This window comes from Malaclemys terrapin, chromosome 20 (assembly GCF_027887155.1).
Source record: "Malaclemys terrapin pileata isolate rMalTer1 chromosome 20, rMalTer1.hap1, whole genome shotgun sequence".
Taxonomy (NCBI): domain Eukaryota; kingdom Metazoa; phylum Chordata; order Testudines; family Emydidae; genus Malaclemys; species Malaclemys terrapin.
This window is the reverse complement of record NC_071524.1, coordinates 1702156-1720320: the sequence shown is the minus strand read 5'-3', so window position 1 is coordinate 1720320 and position 18165 is coordinate 1702156.

The following is an 18165-nucleotide window of genomic DNA, read 5'->3' as shown; positions in this document are numbered from 1 at the left end:
CAGGTCCCACCCCTCTGACCCCCCTCCCACGTTCCCCTCTTGGTGGGGGCCAGCCGTGCTCAGCTCCCCCCAGGGTTCCCCGCCCCACACACACACTCCTATTGCTCTTAGTGCCAGCCTCCAACAGGGGCAGGCCTGGAACAAAGACCCAGGCGGTTACCGTGGCGCTGCCGTCTCCATGACAACGGGATTATGTTCCACGCCGGGAACATCGGTTAATTGAGCAAATTGCCACATTTTGCTGATTCCAGCAACAGCCCCTCCCCCTTCTCTGCCCCCCGGCATCCCAGCCTCAGAGAGCAACCTAGGAGCCCCCGCCCCCGCACACAGCCCCTCTGGGTTAGGGGCATGGGGGTGGGTATACGGGAACCCCTCGTCCAGGGCCGGGCCATGGCCCCTGGGCTGGGGCATTGGCCTGGTTATACAGGGACCCCTCGCTTGGCACCACATTGCAGCCGCCTCTTTTCAGTTCCCTTTGAAAGTGAATTAAACTAAATCAAATTCGGGACATTTTAATTCTGAATATGCATCTGCCCATGGATTTAAAATGGCTCTACATGTCATTACAAAAGGTGATAAAGGGTTAATAGTTTGTCTATAAGAGGGGCCCTCTGGACAGTTAATCCAAATTAATTCTGTAAGTGGATGAGTTAAACCGCATTTTATCCCTGTGTGGACAGGTTTAGTTCGGTTTCACTGCAAGAAGCTAAAGCGAAATCAGGGCACTTGAATTTGGAATGGGCGCATTCGCGCAGGAGCTTAATAAGGTTTAACAAATCCACTTTGAATCCAGAGATGGAGTTGATCTGGATTAACCTTCCCAAGTGTCCCCATGTAGACAAATCCTGAACCGAATTAAGCGAGGGTTTCTAATGCAGATTAACCAGCCTGCTGTGCATTCCCACCCATGGGGAATCCAGTTCCGTTGCCCTGGTGAGGCTGATCTCTCAGAGGGTTAACAGTGTCGCTGGCATGAAGTGCGTCCCCTGGCCTGTTTATGCCAACGCAGCCTCAGGGGCCGGAGCGGGCGCGGGCGGCACAGGCTGGGCTGTAAAGGTTATCCAGGCCTGGCGGGTGCAGCGGCTTGCAGAGCTACATGGAGGGAAGCCTGGGTCAGTGCTGGCACTGGGGGGGGGGCTGCTGGATTGGGGGGGAACCAGATCCTGTCCTGTCCCCCCCAGCACCCTGTCTCCCCAGCCTGGGGCTAGGGGGTGCATCCCTCCATCCCATCCATTCCCCCCCCCCCCCGCCCCGGATGCTGTCACCTCACCGGGCAAGCCAGCAGTATGTCCCGTTTCCAAACGCCGATGCAGCCAGATGCCCAGTGCCAGCTGGGAGCATAAGCAAACCCAGGGGCACCGGTGCCAGGCCCGGGCATGGGTAGAGAGGCGAGGACAGGGAGCAGCTGGAGGAGGGGCGGAGAGATGCTGCATAGCTGGGCTCAGTTATAGAAGGGTCTGCCTCCCGGCTGGGGGTGAACAAGGGCCTGTTGGGGCAGGGAAGGGGCCTGGCATGAGTTGTGGGGGGGCTGCAGGGGGTGTAAGGGGCCTGGCTAGAGCTGAGATCCAGACCCCACCTTTCCTGAACCCCTAGTGCCTCCCCCAGCTCGCCCTCCAATCCCTTTCTATCCTCAGCCCCTCCGGCTACAGCATCTCCCGGCCCTGGGGAATTTGGACCTGGGACCTCCAGCGCTGAAAACAGGGAAAAAAGCGGCTCCGTGAGCGGGTAGCAATAGTAGGTTGTTATCCTTCTAGCAGGAAGAACTCCTGGGGGACTCGGTGGCCTGCTGGGGATCCCCATTCAAGTCCTTTTTCGGGTTTCCGTGGTGTTTCTTTCGCTGTCAAAATTGTGCAGCAAATGCGTCCACCTCTGGGGTGCACCTAAGAAGTCTCGTTCTTCTTGGGCTACAGGCAGTGTGGGCTAGCGGGAAGAGCCCTGGGCTGGCACTCCGGACACTGGGTTTTATTCCCACTTCTCCTTTGGGTGACCTTGGGAAAGTTGCTGCCTTTCTTTGTGCCTCAGTTTCTCCTTCACAGGGGACCCGTTGTGACTGTCCCGTCTGACCCCCTGGATCATCCAGGCCAGAGACCGGCCCCGAATAATTCCCAGCGCAGAGCGTTTAGAAAAACGTCCGGTCTTGATTTAAAAATGGCCGATGCTGGAGAATCCACCGCAGTCCTTGGGAAAGTGTCCCCACGGTGAATTACTCGCACGACTCAAAATTTGAACCTGATTTCCAGGCACGGTTGGCCTAGCTTCAAGTCCAACTCTGCTAGACGAAGAGCCCATTATCCAATATTTGTTCCCCATGAAGACGGGGATTGAGTCACCCCTTAACCTTTTCTAGCTTGGGCTCCTGGAGTCCATTGCTCCAAGCATTCTCATAGCTCTTCTGTGAACCCGCTCCAATTTATCGCCGTCTTTCTTGAACGGTTGGCACCAGAACTGGGCCAAATCCAGAGGCCCAATAGCCTCTCTGCGCTGACTTGAGATGCCCCTGTTTGCGCATCCCAGGATCCTGTTAGCCCTCTGGCCTCGGCATCGCCCGGGGCGTTCAGGGTCAGCTGATTGGTGTCCAAATGTTTCTCAGAGTCGCTCCTGCCCAGGAGAGAGTCCCCCAGCCTGTAAGCGTGGCCAACATCCTTTGCTCCTAGGTGGACGTGTTGGCCTTTACCTGTATTAAAACGCCCGTTGTTTCTTTGCGCCCGGTTGCTCTGAATCGCTGACCCACCCGCTGCATTGGTTACTTTCCCCCAATCGTCGTACAAAACTCATCAGGGGTGAGCATATGTTTTCTTCCAGGCCGTTGATAAAAATGTTGAACAGCGGAGGGCCCAGGACTGAGTCCTGAGGGAACCCCCTGGGAAACAGACCCACTCCATGATGATTCCCTGTTCGTAACTATATACTGAGATCTATCAGTTAGCCAGTTTTTAGTCCACGGAGCAAGGGCCAGGGTCATTTTCTAGCGGTCTAGGGTTTTTAGGTTTTTTTTTTTTTCATCAAAATGTCATGCCTTCATCGGCCAAACTCAGCATCTCCCCAAAATAGCTAGTGAGTGAGTTTGACAAGCTCCCCCAAGTTCCAGCCCCCTCCCCCCCACGCCTGTCCCGCCTTTCCACCCGGCCGTGGCTCGGGGGGTCTGGCCCCTTCTCTGCACACTGCAACTCACCTTCTTTTGCTTTAATCATGGGCCCAGGAATAATTGGTGAGGAGGAGCCAGCCCTGTGGGTGAGGCATCCCATGGGGGCCTTGGGAGGGGAGTTAGCAAGATGCCCCAAAAGTTACAGGGTCATGGCCGGCTTGCTTGCTGTCTCTTCATCCCCATTTACTTGCTTCTCTCTCAATTTATTGTGCCGCCCCACGGAGTTTCCTTCTCTCTCTGCCCCCCTCCCCCGATCAACCCCACCCCTTTAAGCTAAACCAGCCACCAGCCCCCCAACCCCCCCTTCCCAACCGAACGCTGCAAAAAGGATGGAGATGGACAACCCGCCCCGGCCAATCAGGTGCTCCTGCATCCCTCTCCTCAGCCAATCAGAAGCTGGGAGTTCACCCTTTTTGTTAATGAAACCTTTCCCCCACACACACCCGCTTCCCAGGGTGGGGGGAGCAGAGAGCAGAGTGAAGGGGGGGGATTTCCAGGGATTGGGAAAAAAGAGGTCTGGGGGGGGTTGTAATTACCCACCCATTGGGCAGCCTCCACCAATGGAAACCCTCTCCCCCCTCCCCATTCCAAGGCTGGCCAGCCAATGGCATAGCCCCAGCAGAATGTCTAATTCACCCGCTGGCTTCCCCTCCCCAGCCAAGAATTTGGGGGGGGTTTAATAGAAAGTGCAGAAAGATTTTTTTTTTGTAGGGAAAAAGAGGGGTGGGAGGGGTGGGGCACTGGCCTCTGTCCAAGTCGGGGCTAGACGAGGGGGCGCCGGGCACGAATTGGGGGCGCTGGGCACCGGCTCTTTCATCCCCCCCCCTCCTCCATTTAAAAAAAAATCTTTTTTGCATCTGCAGCTGCGATTTTTTTCCAAGCAGAAGTAAAGGCACTTGGGGTTTTGTAAACGGGAGCTTTTTTTCTACCAGCGGATTGAGGTAAGAGCGAGCCCCCGTGCCAAGGCACCACTCCACCCCATTTGCCACCTGTGCCAGTTACGGCGTGGCCCCCACTTGGGCACCTTCCTCAAGGGAAGCCGGGTGTGGATGGGCGCATTCGGGGGGGGGGGGCATGAGCCGCGGCAGAGGGGAGGGATGGTGGGCAATGCTTAACTTGGGCCAGGGCTGAGCCCCGGTACCTCTGGCTTGGCAATTCCTAGCCCTGGTACCTCTTTCATTACAAATTAAGCACAGAGGGAGGCTGTAATTGTGTGTGTGTGTGTGTGTTTTCTCAGAGCGGCTGATGCCCCCATGGGCTTAGTTCTTGGGTGCCGTCCTCGGGCAGAGGGGGGCACGCTAAGAGATGGGTGTCACACGGGATGGGTGCCTTGCGTTTGTGTGAGTGTCTCGATTGCAGGCTGGCCTGGGCGCTGGGTTGTGTGTGTGTGTGTGTGTATGCGCTAATGCCGGTGCGTGCATCATGGTTTGTGCTGATTGTGTGAGAGTTGGCGGGGGGGAAGGTGTCGAGGGTTGTGTTGAGTGTGTGTGAGCGAGTTGGGCTGTGTGTCAAGGATTGTGCATGTGTGTGAGTTGTGTGTGTCAAGGGTTGTGTGTGAGAGAGTGGGTGGGTGGGTGTCGAGGGTTGTGTTGGGTGTGTGTGTGTAGAGCGAGAGAGTATGTGTGCGTGTGTGTCAAGGTTTGTGCTGATTGTATGTGTGAACTGGGGGTTGGGTTGAGTCCGTGTGTGTGTGTTTGGTTGTGTCAAAGTTTGTGTTGGTTTGTGTGTGTGTGTCAAACGTGCTGAATGTGTGAGAGAGAGTTCAGTTGTGTGTCAGTCTGTGCTGGTTGTGTGTGTAAAGGTTTGTGTTGGTTGTGTGTGAGAGTTGGGATTGTGTCAAGGGATGTGTTTGTGCGTGTGAGAGAGAGTAGTGTGTCACAGTTTGTGCTGAGTGTGTGTGTGAGAGAGGGTTCAGTTGTGTGTCAATCTTTGTGTTGATTGTATGTGCTGCTATTGTTGAGTGTGTGTGAGAGTTGGGGGTATGTCAAGGTTTGTGTTAACTGTGTGTGTGTGTGTGTGTACTGCTTTTGGTTTGTCTGTGATTGCGTGCAAGGAAAGCTTGTGTTGATTGTGTGTCAAGGTTTGGGGTGGTGTGCATGTGCTGCTGCTGTTGTTTTTTGTGTGCATGACTTGGTGTGCATGTGTATGCGTGTGATGTGCTTGTGATGACTATTGGGGCGTGTGTGTCATGGCTGGTGGCCATGTGTGCACTCCAGTTTGTGTCAGCGTGTGAGACACACAGCATCTGTGCTTTGTGGGGGTGTTGTGTGTTGTGTGTGGTTTCCGCTTTGTGTGTGCGTGAGACAATTTGTGTGTACATTGCTGAAGTGGGGTGTGTGTGTGTATGTGTGTGTCCCATATTGTGTGTGTGTGTGGTAGTTATTTTTAATACGAATCCAAAGCATCTGAATATATCCAGCTTTTCTCTTCGTAATTCTCGGCTTAAGACCTCCAGCAAATACACCATGCAGGATCTATTGGCATTTTCTATCACACAGACACAAACGCGCACACACCATCTAATGCTCTCTCTCTCTCTCTTACATACCCTGAGTCAAACTGATGCAAGATGACTTCTTTGGTATTTTCCTGGCTGGAGCATACGAAGCTGATGAGCCATTAAAAAAAAAAAAAAAAAAAAACCTCGTTGCCGCATCTTCCGGGCTTTTGACATGTTTATTCCTCTTTAAGGAAACAGGTGCCGTGTGTACATGCCTAGAAATGTGCGCCGGTGGCCGGGTGTGCGCCCTTGCACGTGCGTTGTGTGTCAACGACTGTTAAGAGCGACTCATCGACGATCGGTCAGTTGCCGATAATCAATACCCAATTCATTGATAACCGGGCATTTCTCTGGGCTTAGAGGTGGGATTCGTTCGATAAATCTACCTGGATTGGATTTATTGATTGCCAGTTGGCAAAGAAAGGTGCACCGACAGTCCTGGACGATGGTCGTTCTCTGCCAGCCTGCATCCCGGCCGAGGGTAATTATATCCTCGTTCCTCTTTGGTATCCTTCCAGGCCTGATCTATTTCCTTCTTTTGGTGCAGCCTCTGTCTGCTCTTCGGTTGATTTCGACATTCTCCGTTGTCTTGTGTCCAACGGCCTCAACACCTCAATGTTTATCCCCCTTTTAGGGGGGCTGTTATCAGTCACGCCCCTCGCATTCTAGCATTATAACATCGCTTGCCGCCATGGTGAAATCTGCACAAGGCTCAGTAAAATGCCGCTCCTTAAAGTTAGCTTAACTGCAAAGGATCCTGGGATGCTCGCTCGCCGGGGCTTTCTTTGGCCTGTTTCCGGTGGCGACAGCCACCCTGCGTTATTAGGGTGAGTGAGTCTCCCGGTAACAAGCCCTAGATGGGTTGTTACACACACACACACACACACACACACACACACACACACACACACACACACACACACACACCCACCCCCTTAGCGGTAACCTGGCTGTTGAGTACGAACCGGCACATGTTTCAGTGGGCCTGGAGGGAACACAAGGCCAAACACACGGGTAGGCCGGTTGTTGTTTAGCCGCAGAATCGGTACAATAGGTGACAAGCTAAGCCATACGTGGGATCTCTGGCCGAGGATGTGCAAACAAAGACTGTCTCCGGCCGGTTTAGGGAAGTGTTAGCCTTTGCCCTGCTGCTGCCAAGACGTAATCCATGGGTGGCTTTATGCACCACGTATAAGTTTAGGTGGTGAGATACAAGGCTGAAGCACACGGCCGACGGAGGCGTACAATCGTCCCGCCTCCCCTGTGATCTCCTTACTGTTGATTGCAGAGTCCTTGTCGGAGATTGGGACCGGTGTGCACGGCTGAGTGTGCGTGTGTCTGTGATTGTGCATGGCGGAGTGTCCATGTGTCCAGGACTGCACGGCTGAGCAGCCGCGTGTGTGTGCGTCAATGGGTGTGCACGGCGGAGTGTCTGTGTGCGTGTGTGTGTGTCAGTGATTGTACAGGCGTGAGGGCTGCATGTTGTCCGTTAGGGCACTCGTGAGTGCTGGGGAACGAATGTGTGGGCCCGTGTGTGAGTGCACAGGTGTGTGTGCATGAATGGTTGTGCGAGGCGGGGCACGAGAGTGTGCGTGTGCAGGTGTGTACATACTTCGGGCATTGAAAGTCAGCAGCCTCCTTACGTTCTCCTTCAGGGACTTGTCCCGCTGTTGCTGTCAATGGGTGTTTGCCCCCCGCAGCTGACTGGTTAACGCCCAGACAGTTGGGCCAGGGATGGTGCACACGCCGGGTGCGAGCTCCCTGTGGGGTGGAATCGCTCCTGATGTGGGGCATGGGCTAGACGGAGAGATGGATGGAGGGGGGTGAGGATGGATGGCCGAATGGATGGATGGACGGACAGACAGACAGATGGGTGTGGGGGGGGATGGATGATGGACAGAGAGATGTGTGTGGGGATGGACAGACAGATGTGTGGGGAACAGAGGATGGACAGACAGACGTGTGAAGATGGGCAGACAGAGATGTGGGGATGGAGGACGGACAGACAGGTGTGGGGATGGAGGACGGACAGACAGACGTGTGGGAATGGGCAGACGGAGGTGTGGGGATGGACAGACAGAGGTGTGGGGATGGAGGATGGACAGACAGAGGTGTGGGGACAGAGGACGGACAGACAGACGTGTGGGGATGGGCAGACGGAGGTGTGGGGATGGAGGACAGACAGACAGAGGTGTGGGGATGGAGGACAGACAGAGGTGTGGGGATGGGCAGACAGAGGTGTGGGGATGGAGGACGGACAGACAGAGGTGTGGGGATGGAAGACGGACAGACAGACGTGTGGGGATGGGCAGACAGAGGTGTGGGGATGGAAGACGGACAGACAGACATGTGGGGATGGGCAGACGGAGGTGTGGGGATGGAGGACGGACAGACAGAGGTGTGGGGATGGAGGACAGACAGAGGTGTGGGGATGGGCAGACAGAGGTGTGGGGATGGAGGACGGACAGACAGAGGTGTGGGGATGGAAGACGGACAGACAGACGTGTGGGGATGGGCAGACAGAGGTGTGGGGATGGAAGACGGACAGACAGACGTGTGGGGATGGGCAGACAGAGGTGTGGGGATGGAAGACGGACAGACAGACATGTGGGGATGGGCAGACGGAGGTGTGGGGATGGAGGACGGACAGACAGAGGTGTGGGGATGGAGGACGGACAGACAGAGGTGTGGGGATGGGCAGACAGAGGTGTGGGGACGGAGGATGGACAGACAGATGTGTGGGGCTCAGGAACTGGCTCTGACCCCTGTGTGTGGGGCTGATGGGCCCTTCTGCGGTCCTGCCACCCCCCAGGGCCCTGTGAAAGCCCATTAGCTCCAGTGGGGCATTGGCAGGGCTGGGGTGTGTACCCCCCCCCACACCCCTGCTCTCTGAAGGGGAAGGGGGATGGGGGGGAGGGGAAGCGACGAAGTGGGGGATGGGCCTGCAGTTTCCATGGAGCTGTCGCCATGGAAACAGCACAGGCTGCCTGGATCCTTTGGGCTCCAGGAAGCTGTCGGATGAATGAGGAGGGGGGGGGGTTCATGGCAGGGCCCGATCCTGAGGGATCAGCAGGCCCCAGGGAACACCCCCACTGCTGGGTGTGGGGTGGGGCGGGCGTCAGTGGGGACCCACACAGAACGACCTGGCCAAGGAGCCCATCTCAGGACTCCTGGGTTCTCTCCCTGACTCTGGGAAGGGAGTGGGGTCTAGTGCTTAGAGGCGGGGGTGCACTGGGAGTCAGGATCCCTGGGTTCCCCCTCCCCCATACAGGTCTGGGAGAGGAGTGGGGTCTAATGGTTAGAGCAGGGGGGCTGGGAGCCAGGACTCCTGGGTTCTCTCCCCGGCTCTGACAGGGCAGCAGGGATGAGGGTCACCACCTGCCCAGGTTTTCCCGGGCCCGTCTCTTTCCCGAGGTAGCCGCCCCAGGGAACCTGTCTGGGTGTGGAGAACCCACGGGGAGCTGTGCAGCGGTGCGGGTACGGGCATGGCAGTCACACATCTAGGACCAGCCCCCTGTGCTTTTGCAACCCGTGAGGGGGCGACTGGCTCGGTGAGCCCCAGACCCTGCCTGGTTTCCAGGGTGCGGCAGCCGGGCGCTGCTGGGTTTGGCCCCCTTTCACTGGCACAAGCAGGGCTCCCTATGCTGGGTTAGCCATGGGGCGATCGGAGCAGCTAGGCTATGGGGGGACCTCCCCACACCCAGCTCCCCCTTCTACTGGCCAGGAGCAGGGGATTGTGGGTAATTGCCCCTGCAAGGGACATTCTGGGAAAGTCTGCCCCATAGCTACGCTGCCAGGAGCAGGGGATTGTGGATAATTGCCCCTGCCGGAGGCATTCTGGGAATGCCTGCCCCATAGCCACGCAGCCAGGAGCAGGGGATTGTGGGTAATTGACCGATCAGAGGTCATTCTGGGATCTCCGCTTTCTTAGTGGCTCTGTCAGGAAGCAGGAGCAATGGCTTGTGGGTAATTGGCCAACACAGGGGCATTGTGTGAGCAAGGGGAGCAGAGGATTATGGGTAATTGGCCAATGGGTGGCTGTGCATTGTGGGATAGCTGAAGTGTCCGTGTCTTCCCAGCCCCCGTGTCACAGCCATGGCTGGGCTAGGACCCCCCTGCGGTGGGGGCGTGCGGTGGCCCGGGCATCGAAGGCGCAGGGTCATGGCAGGGCCAGGGAGGTGAGAAGACGCCAGAGGAGGGTGATGGGGTGCATGGCGAGGCGGGGGCTGCGCTGGGTCAGGCGGGCCCCGGGGGGCACCGAGTGCAGGGCAGACGGGAGCAGGAAGGGGAGAGAAATGGAGGCTGAGACACAAAGGGAGGATGAAAGAGACAGATGGAGAGTGAATGGCAGACACCTGCTGCAGAGACACACGGGGACACAAGGAATTACGCACACAGGGACACAACGAACTACACACACACACACACACACACACACACAGAGGGACACAATGAACTACACATACACACAGGGACACAACGAACTACGCACACAGAGACACAACGAACTACACACACACACAAACACCAGGACACAATGAACTACACACATGGGGACACAACGAACTACGCACACAGGGACACAACGAACTACACACACACACAAACACCGGGACACAACGAACTACACACACAAGGACACAATGAACTACACACACACACACACAGGGACACAACGAACTACGCACACAGACACAATGAACTACACACACACACACACACACAAACACCGGGACACAATGAATTACACACACACGGGGACACAATGACCTACACACACAGGGACACAATGAACTACACACACACACGGGGACACAATGAACTACACACACACACAGGGACACAACGAACTACGCACACAGAGACACAATGAACTACACACACACACACACACACAAACACCGGGACACAATGAACTACACACACAGGGACACAATGAATTACACACACACACACGGGGACACAATGACCTACACACACAGGGACACAATGAACTACACACACACACACGGGGACACAATGAACTACACACACAGAGACACAATGAACTACACACACAGAGAGACACAGGGACAAAACAAACCACACACAAACAGAAACACAATGAACTACGCATGTGTACACACATGCAGGGACACAATGAACTATGCACGCACGCACACAGGAACACAACGAACTACACACACACACAAACACGGGGACACGAACTACACGCAGACACACAAACATGGGGACACAATGAACTACGCACACACACAGAGGGACACAATGAACTATGTGCAAACACACACACATGCACAGAGACACACAAGAAACTACACGCACCCAAAGGAACACAATGAACTACGCACAAACACAGGCACAGTGCTCCAGAAACACCATCACACACCCAAAGACTCCAACCCATGCAGATTGTCACCCAGCCACAAAGACACAAACGCTGAGGTCCAGAACACACCTGTAAACACACAGACTCACACACGCGATAACACACCCTCGCAGCTACACATGCTGACACACAGTCACACCCGAACACACTGTAACACACTTCCATAACCCTCCCGCTCACCCTCAGAGCTTCTCCACACGTCCTGAAGAAGGTGAGTGTCGACAATAGGGTGAGAGGGACACAAACTCAGTAAGACAAACTCAGTGACACACAAACACACCTAGCGCCCCTCAATGCACTGCCCCAGCCATGCAAACACAAGAACACACACACACACATGCCCCTAACTAATACCCTGCTGTAGATTCACACATCCACTAAGAGTCACACAGGGGAGTCTCAAATCTCAGGGTTCCCAGGAGTGTGATACAGCAGAGGGGGTGCAGGGGTTTCCCAGATCTGGGGGCTGTGATACAGCAGAGGGGACGAAGGGGTGTCTCAGATCTGGGGACTCCTGGGGATTGCCTGGCTTCACCCACATTGCTGTCACTGGGGTATTTGTTCCACTGGATGGGGGACACCACGTTTTGTGACAGACGTGTGTAAGACCCTTGGATCTTGAAAGGTGTTGATCACTGTAGTGGTGGAGATATGGCTGCTGGTTTTGCATCTGTTGTTCTGGCCAGGTCTGGTGCTGCTTTGAGTTGGTGGGTCCTGGGGCTGTAATACAGCAGAGGGGACAAAGGGGTGTCTCAGATCTGGGGGTACATGAGGTCTGTGATACAGCAGAGGAAGACGGGGTGTCTCAGATCTGGGGCACCCAGGGGCTGTGATACAGCAGAGGGAACACAGGGGTGTCTCAGGTCTGGGGGTACCGGGCGCTGTGATAGAGCACAGGGGTCACAGGGGTGTCTCGGATCTGGGGGTAACCAGGGGCTTTGATACAGTAGGGGAAGACAGGGGTGTCTGAGATCAGGGGGTACCTGGGTGCTGTGATACAGCCGAGTGGACACAGGGGCGTCTCAGATTTTGGGGTTCCTAGGAGTTGTGATGCAGCAGAGGGGAGGCAGGGGTGTCTCATATTGTCCCAGACTCACAGGTTGCGCCCACTCTTGGCCCCGTGTGGTCCGTGGGGGGAACCCCCTTCAGTGCGACAGCCCTTCTCGGGGGTCCACTCTCTCCCGGGGTTAAGCCCCTCCACCTCCTGGAGCCGCACCTCTCGGAGCCTTAGCACGTCTGTCTCTCGCTGTTGACCCCCTCAGGGAGTCCACTCGCTCTGGACCCCCTGGGCCTCCGCTCCCAGAGGGAATAATGCAACCTGATCTCTAGCCCGGAGTGACTCTCAGCCAGCGTAAAACAGGAGGGTTTATTGAGCATCTGAACCCAGCACAGGAAACTCTCAGGGCCTCAGGCCTGGCCTCCCTCAGCACAGCACATCCCAGTCTCCCCTGCATCCAGGTGGGCTCTGCCTGCCCCCTCTCTCCAGGCCAGAGCCCACCTACTTCCCAGCTGGGCATCCGAGATCCCCGGCCCGAAGCCTCACCTCTGTCCATTGTCTTCTCTCCAGGTAAACAGGGGCGCCTGGGACTCCTCTCCCCTCTTCTGTCCTCTGGCTCCCTCTGGCTCAAACCGGCTGGTCAGGTCACCGGGGTCCTCTCTTCACAGCCCATTGTCCTCCCACTGGCCAGAACCGGCTGCGACTCCTGAGCTGGGCCTCCCAGTCACCAGTCGCTGGGGTATCCATTCTCCAGGCCATTAGCTGGGGTCCCAAGTTCCCTCGCTGGTCCTCTATAACAACAAACTCCCTCTTCCATCACCTCGTTAAACCAGCAACACCCAGGGAAACTGAGTCCCACCCCCTCTGCATGCAAACCATTGGAAAAGCAAGGAAAAACAAGGAACCCCCCACTTTGTCACACTCACATCTGGGGATACCCGGGGGCTGTGATACAGCAGAGGGAGATGGGGTGTCTCAGAGCTGGGGGTTTCCAGGGGCTGTGATACAGCAGAGAATGACAGGGGGTCTCAGATATTGGGGTACCCATGTGCTGTGATGCAGCAGAGGGGACAAAGGGGTGTCTCAGATCTGGGTGTAACCAGAGGCTGTGATGAAGCAGAGGAGACCCAGGGTTGTCTCAGGTTTGTGGGTTCCCATGGGCAGTGATACAGCAGAGGGCAGGCAGAGGTGTCTCAGAGCTGGGGGTACCCAGGGGCTGTGATACAGCAGAGGGGGCACAGGGGTGTCTCAGAGCTGGGGGTACCCAGGGGCTGTGATACAGCAGAGGGGGCACAGGGTGTCTCAGATCTGGGGGTACCTAGGGGCTGTGATACAGGAGAGGAGACTGTAGCCCAGAGAGGTAACTTAGCTTTTCATTTAACAGTAACTTAAGGACTCCCTAGGCCCGTCGTTTGAGGCTTTATGGTCTAATTTGAAGCCTTGAACCTTAGCATAAGGGACTCAATTGTGACGCAGAATTTTGGGGTGCTGACAACATTGGGGGGCATCTGTACCAAATGCTACTGGCCAATCACAGGAACATTGAACTGATACCACGTTGGGGTATTCTAGGAGAAAAACACCCTGTCTCCTGGGGGTGAACCCTTTTCCCAAAGTGATCACGCCGGAGCCCACCTCTGAGTCCTACCCGGAAACCCGGCCGCCGCGTTCATAAGGCAAGGCAGGGAGCATCCGTTCCGAACTTTGCTAGGCCTTTCCTGGACCCGGAGAAGGGCTCTGGGCAGCGCGAAAACGTGTCTTTCTCCCCGTCAGAAGTTGGTCCGGTGAACGATATGACCAGACCTGCCTTGTCTCTCAAATATCCTGGGGCCAACATGGCTGCAACAGCCCTGTCTAGTAAAATGTTGCAGTAATAGAATATTACGCTGCTATTTGGTACTGTTCTGTGGACAGACTCACACCCTTTCTTGGGGAGCTGGTGGTAGCGAAACAGATGGGCATCCTACTCCGTCCCTGGCATGGCAGACGAGTCTGATGGTCTGGATCTCCCCCTTACATGGCAGTCTGGGACGGAGGGGTGCTGTGGATATTCATACAAATGCCCATCTCTAACTTACTCACCCTAGTAATGTTGGGGAGTGTTCTGCGACAGATTAGTCTATTACCCATCTTCACTTAAGATCATCGGTATCAATTCCTTGCCAAGGCAAGTTTTGGGTGAAGCATCGGATGGCCTGGCTTCACCCACATTGCTGTCACTGGGGTATTTGTTCCACTAGATGGGGGACACCACGTTTTGTGACAGGCATGTGTAAGACCCTTGGATCTTGAAAGGTGTTGATCACTGTAGTGGTGGAGATATGGCTGCTGGTTTTGCATCTGTTGTTCTGGCCAGGTCTGGTGCTGCTTTGAGTTGGTGGGTCCTGGTCTGTGGGGAGCTTGCTTCTGATGATAAGCTTGGAAAGGTTGGTGGGTTGTTGGAAGGCCAGAAGAGGAGGTTCAGAAAAGATTTCTCTCAGGATGGGGTCCCCATCGAGTATGGGTTGTAGTTGTGGGGCGTTAGTTTAATAGGTAGCAGGTTTAAAACAAACAAAAGGAAGTATTTCTTCACCCAACGCACAGTCAACCTGTGGAACTCTTTGCCAGAGGATGTTGTGAAGGCCAAGACTATAACAGGGTTCAAAAAATAACTAGATAAATTCATGGAGGACAGGTCCATCAATGGCTATTAGCCAGGATGGGCAGGGATGGTGTCCCTAGCCTGTAATTGCCACCTGGCATTGGCTACTGTTGGAAGACAGGATACAAGGCTAGATGGACCTTTGGTCTGACCTAGTTTGGCCGTGCTTATGTTCTTAACTAGGCGTGTGCAGTCATGGGAGGTTTTATTTCTGTATTGAAGGAGGTTCTCTCGGGGTATTTGGCTCATCGGTTCCATGATGCGATCGACTTTTCTGGCAGCGTGTCTTTGTTTGGTGATGGCGGTTTTCAGCGTGTTAAGATGAATATCCTGGACTTCCTTCTCAGAGTGTATTCTGCGGTATCGGAATGCCTGGCTGCAGATACCAGACCCCTTGTTGTGTTTGGGGTGGTGAGTGGATCTGTGATCAGGGCTGGCTTTAGGCCGATTCCCCCGAATCGGGCCCTGAGTCTAAGAGGGCCCCGCGCCTGCGCCTAAGAGGGCCCCGCGCCCTAAAGTAGAGTGCCTAACTTTTTAATTTTTACTCACCCGGTGGCGGTCCAGGTCTTCGGCGGCACTTCGGCGGCGGATCCTTCACTCGCTCCGGGTCTTCGGCGGCATTTTGGCGGCGGGTCCTTCAGTGCTGCGAAAGACCTGGAGCGAGTGAAGGATCCGCCGCCGAAGACCCGGACCGCTGCCAGGTATTCGAATCGGGCCCCGCACTTCCTAAAGCCGGCCCTCTCTGGGATGGTAGCTGGGTGATCCGTGGGTTTCTTGTATATGGTTGTCTGTCGGGTTCTAGAGTTGAAGAGGACTGTGGAGCCCAGGAAGTTGATGCTAGTGTGGCAGTGTTCTAGGGATGGTTGTTGAAGCTGTGGTGGAAATCGACGAGGGAGGTTGGGCCGTCTGCCCACAGGAGGAAAATATCATTGATGTAGCTCAGGTGCATCATTGGTTTTGTGGTGCATTTGTCCAGAAATTCTCCCAGGAGGTGGCCCATGAAGAGGGTCGGCCTGTAGGGGAGCCATCTGAGTGCCCATGGTTTGAACCAAGTGTTTGTTGTCAGATGTACAACTGTCACGGCTGAGGATGAACTCGCTGTGTTTGGCCATGCATCCAGGGCGGCTCTCCGAGGGGCATCCGTTGTCCTGTAAATCTCTGAGGCGGGTGGTGCTGATGGAGATTCCACAACCTCCCTGGGCAATTTATCCCAGTGCTCAACCACCCTGACAGCTAGGAAGTTTTTCCTAATGTCCAACCTAAACTGCCCTTGCTGCAATTTAAGCCCATTGCTTCTTGTCCTATCCTCAGGGGCAGGGGCAGCTTTAAGCCGATTTGACCGATTCACCGGAATGGGGTCCCGCACCTAAGAGGGCCCCGCAACATCCGGGGCTGCTGGCAGAGCGGGAAAAAAAAAAAAAAAAGCCGCGTCCTGCTTCTCCCCCCTCCCTCCAGCATTGCACCACCATACAGCTGATCAGCACAAGCCTGGGAGGGAGGGGTGAGGAGGAGGAATGCGGCGTGTGCTTGGGGAAGACGCGGGGCCAGGGCGGGGATTTGGGGAGGGATCCAATGGGGCAGTGAGGGGGTGGAGTCAGGGGGCGGGGCGGAGTTGGGGTGGGGGGGAGGCGAGACAATTTGCGTCCCGGCGTGGGGCCCCGCACCTGCTAAAGCCGGCCCTGCTCAGGGGTTAACAAGAATTTTCTCCCTCCTCTTTGTAACAACCTTTTATGAACTTGAAAACTGTTATCACGTCCTCTCTCAGTTTTCTCTTCTCCAGACTAAACAAACCTGGTTTGTTTTTTTCAATCTTCCCTCATAGCTCATGTTTTCTAGACCTGAATCATTTTTGTTGCTCTTCTCTCGACTTTCTCCAATTTCTCCACATCTTTCCTGAAACGTGGCGCCCAGAACTGGACCCAATACTCCAGTTGAGGCCTAATCAGTGTGAAGTACAGCGGAAGAATTATTTCTCGTGTCTTGCTTACAACACTCCTGCCAATACATCCCAGAAGGATGTTGGGTTTTTTTGCAACAGCGTTACCCTGTTGACTCATCTTTAGCTTGTGATCCACTCTGACCCCAGATCCCTTTCCTCCATACTCCTTCCTAGGCCGTCATTTCCCATTTTGTATGTGTGTAACTGATTGTGCTTCCTAAGTGGAGCGCTTTGCATGGGTGCTTATTGAATTTCATCCTATGGACTTCAGACCATTTCTCCCATTGGTGGAGATCATTTTGAATGTGCGCTCACCACTGACGCTAACCTCTCTGCCCAACCTTGTATTTAGCTGCACTCTGAGTGCCTTTCCCAGACCCAGAGACAAGCTCTCTAGAGCTGGACGGCTGGTCTCTTTCTCCAACGGAAGTTGGTCCGATAACAGATATTGCCTCATCCGCCTTCTCTCTGCTCCATTTTTATGTGGCTTGGAGCATCTGTGGCTTTACAAATGGCGCCCTAAAAGTTGCCTTAAGTTTTGCTTTCCCCTCAACGTGTCGCACTTTGGGGATCCCAGCCTCAATCCCCTTGATTTTGTTGTGCCTGTTGCTGGGACTAGACCCCTACAATCCCCCAGCTCTTTAAACTAGTAATTCATTGGAAATCAATAATAATCAATAACCACTAAAGAATCCGACACCAGGGCGCAGTGGTGTCTCAGATCTGGGGTTCCCAGGGGCTATAATATGGCAGAGGGGATGCAGGGGTATCACAGTGCTGGGGTACGATGGAGCCCCGATCCCAGTGACTCTGTGCCTGGGCAGTGCCTGGCGCAACAGGGCTAGGCTGACCAGACAGCAAGTGTGAAAAATCAGGACAGGGAGTGGGGGGTAAAAGAAGCCTATATAAGAAAAAGCCCCAAATATCAGGACTGTCCCTATAAAATCGGGACGTCTGGTCACCCTAAACAGGGCCCCGATCTCAGTGACTCTGTCTCTGGGCAGCACCTGGCCTGACGGGACCCCGATCTCGGCGACTCTGTGTCTGGGCAGCGCCTGGCGTGACAGGGCCCCGATCTCGGTGACTGTGTCTGGGCAGTGCTCTGGCCATCCCCCGATCTGCCCCCGCTGGGCTCTGGGGAACAGATCTGCCATAGCTCATGACTCCGGAAGCCGAGGCTCTGGGGAAAATAGCCTGTCCCAGGAGTGAGGATGAGGTTCTGCTAGTTGGGGTCATGGTGTGATAGCTGCCGACTCCCCCATCTCTCTCTCTCTCTCTGCAGATTTCTCTCTCGGATTCTTTTATACGGATTGATCCATTTTTTATAACCACAAGAAGGAACCAGCTAACGGGGCCCAGATGCCCTGACCTCCCTCCGCAACTCTGCGCCGTGTCAAGGGACCCTTCTGTGGCCCCCCCCCCCGCCACCCAGTGCCATCTGCTGAGCCCCTCCATTCCCCCTACCCGGGGCTGTCTCACGGGACCCACTGTACCCCCCCATCCGGTGCCATCTCCCAGTGCATCTTCCATCTCGCCCCCCCCCCCGTGCCCCAA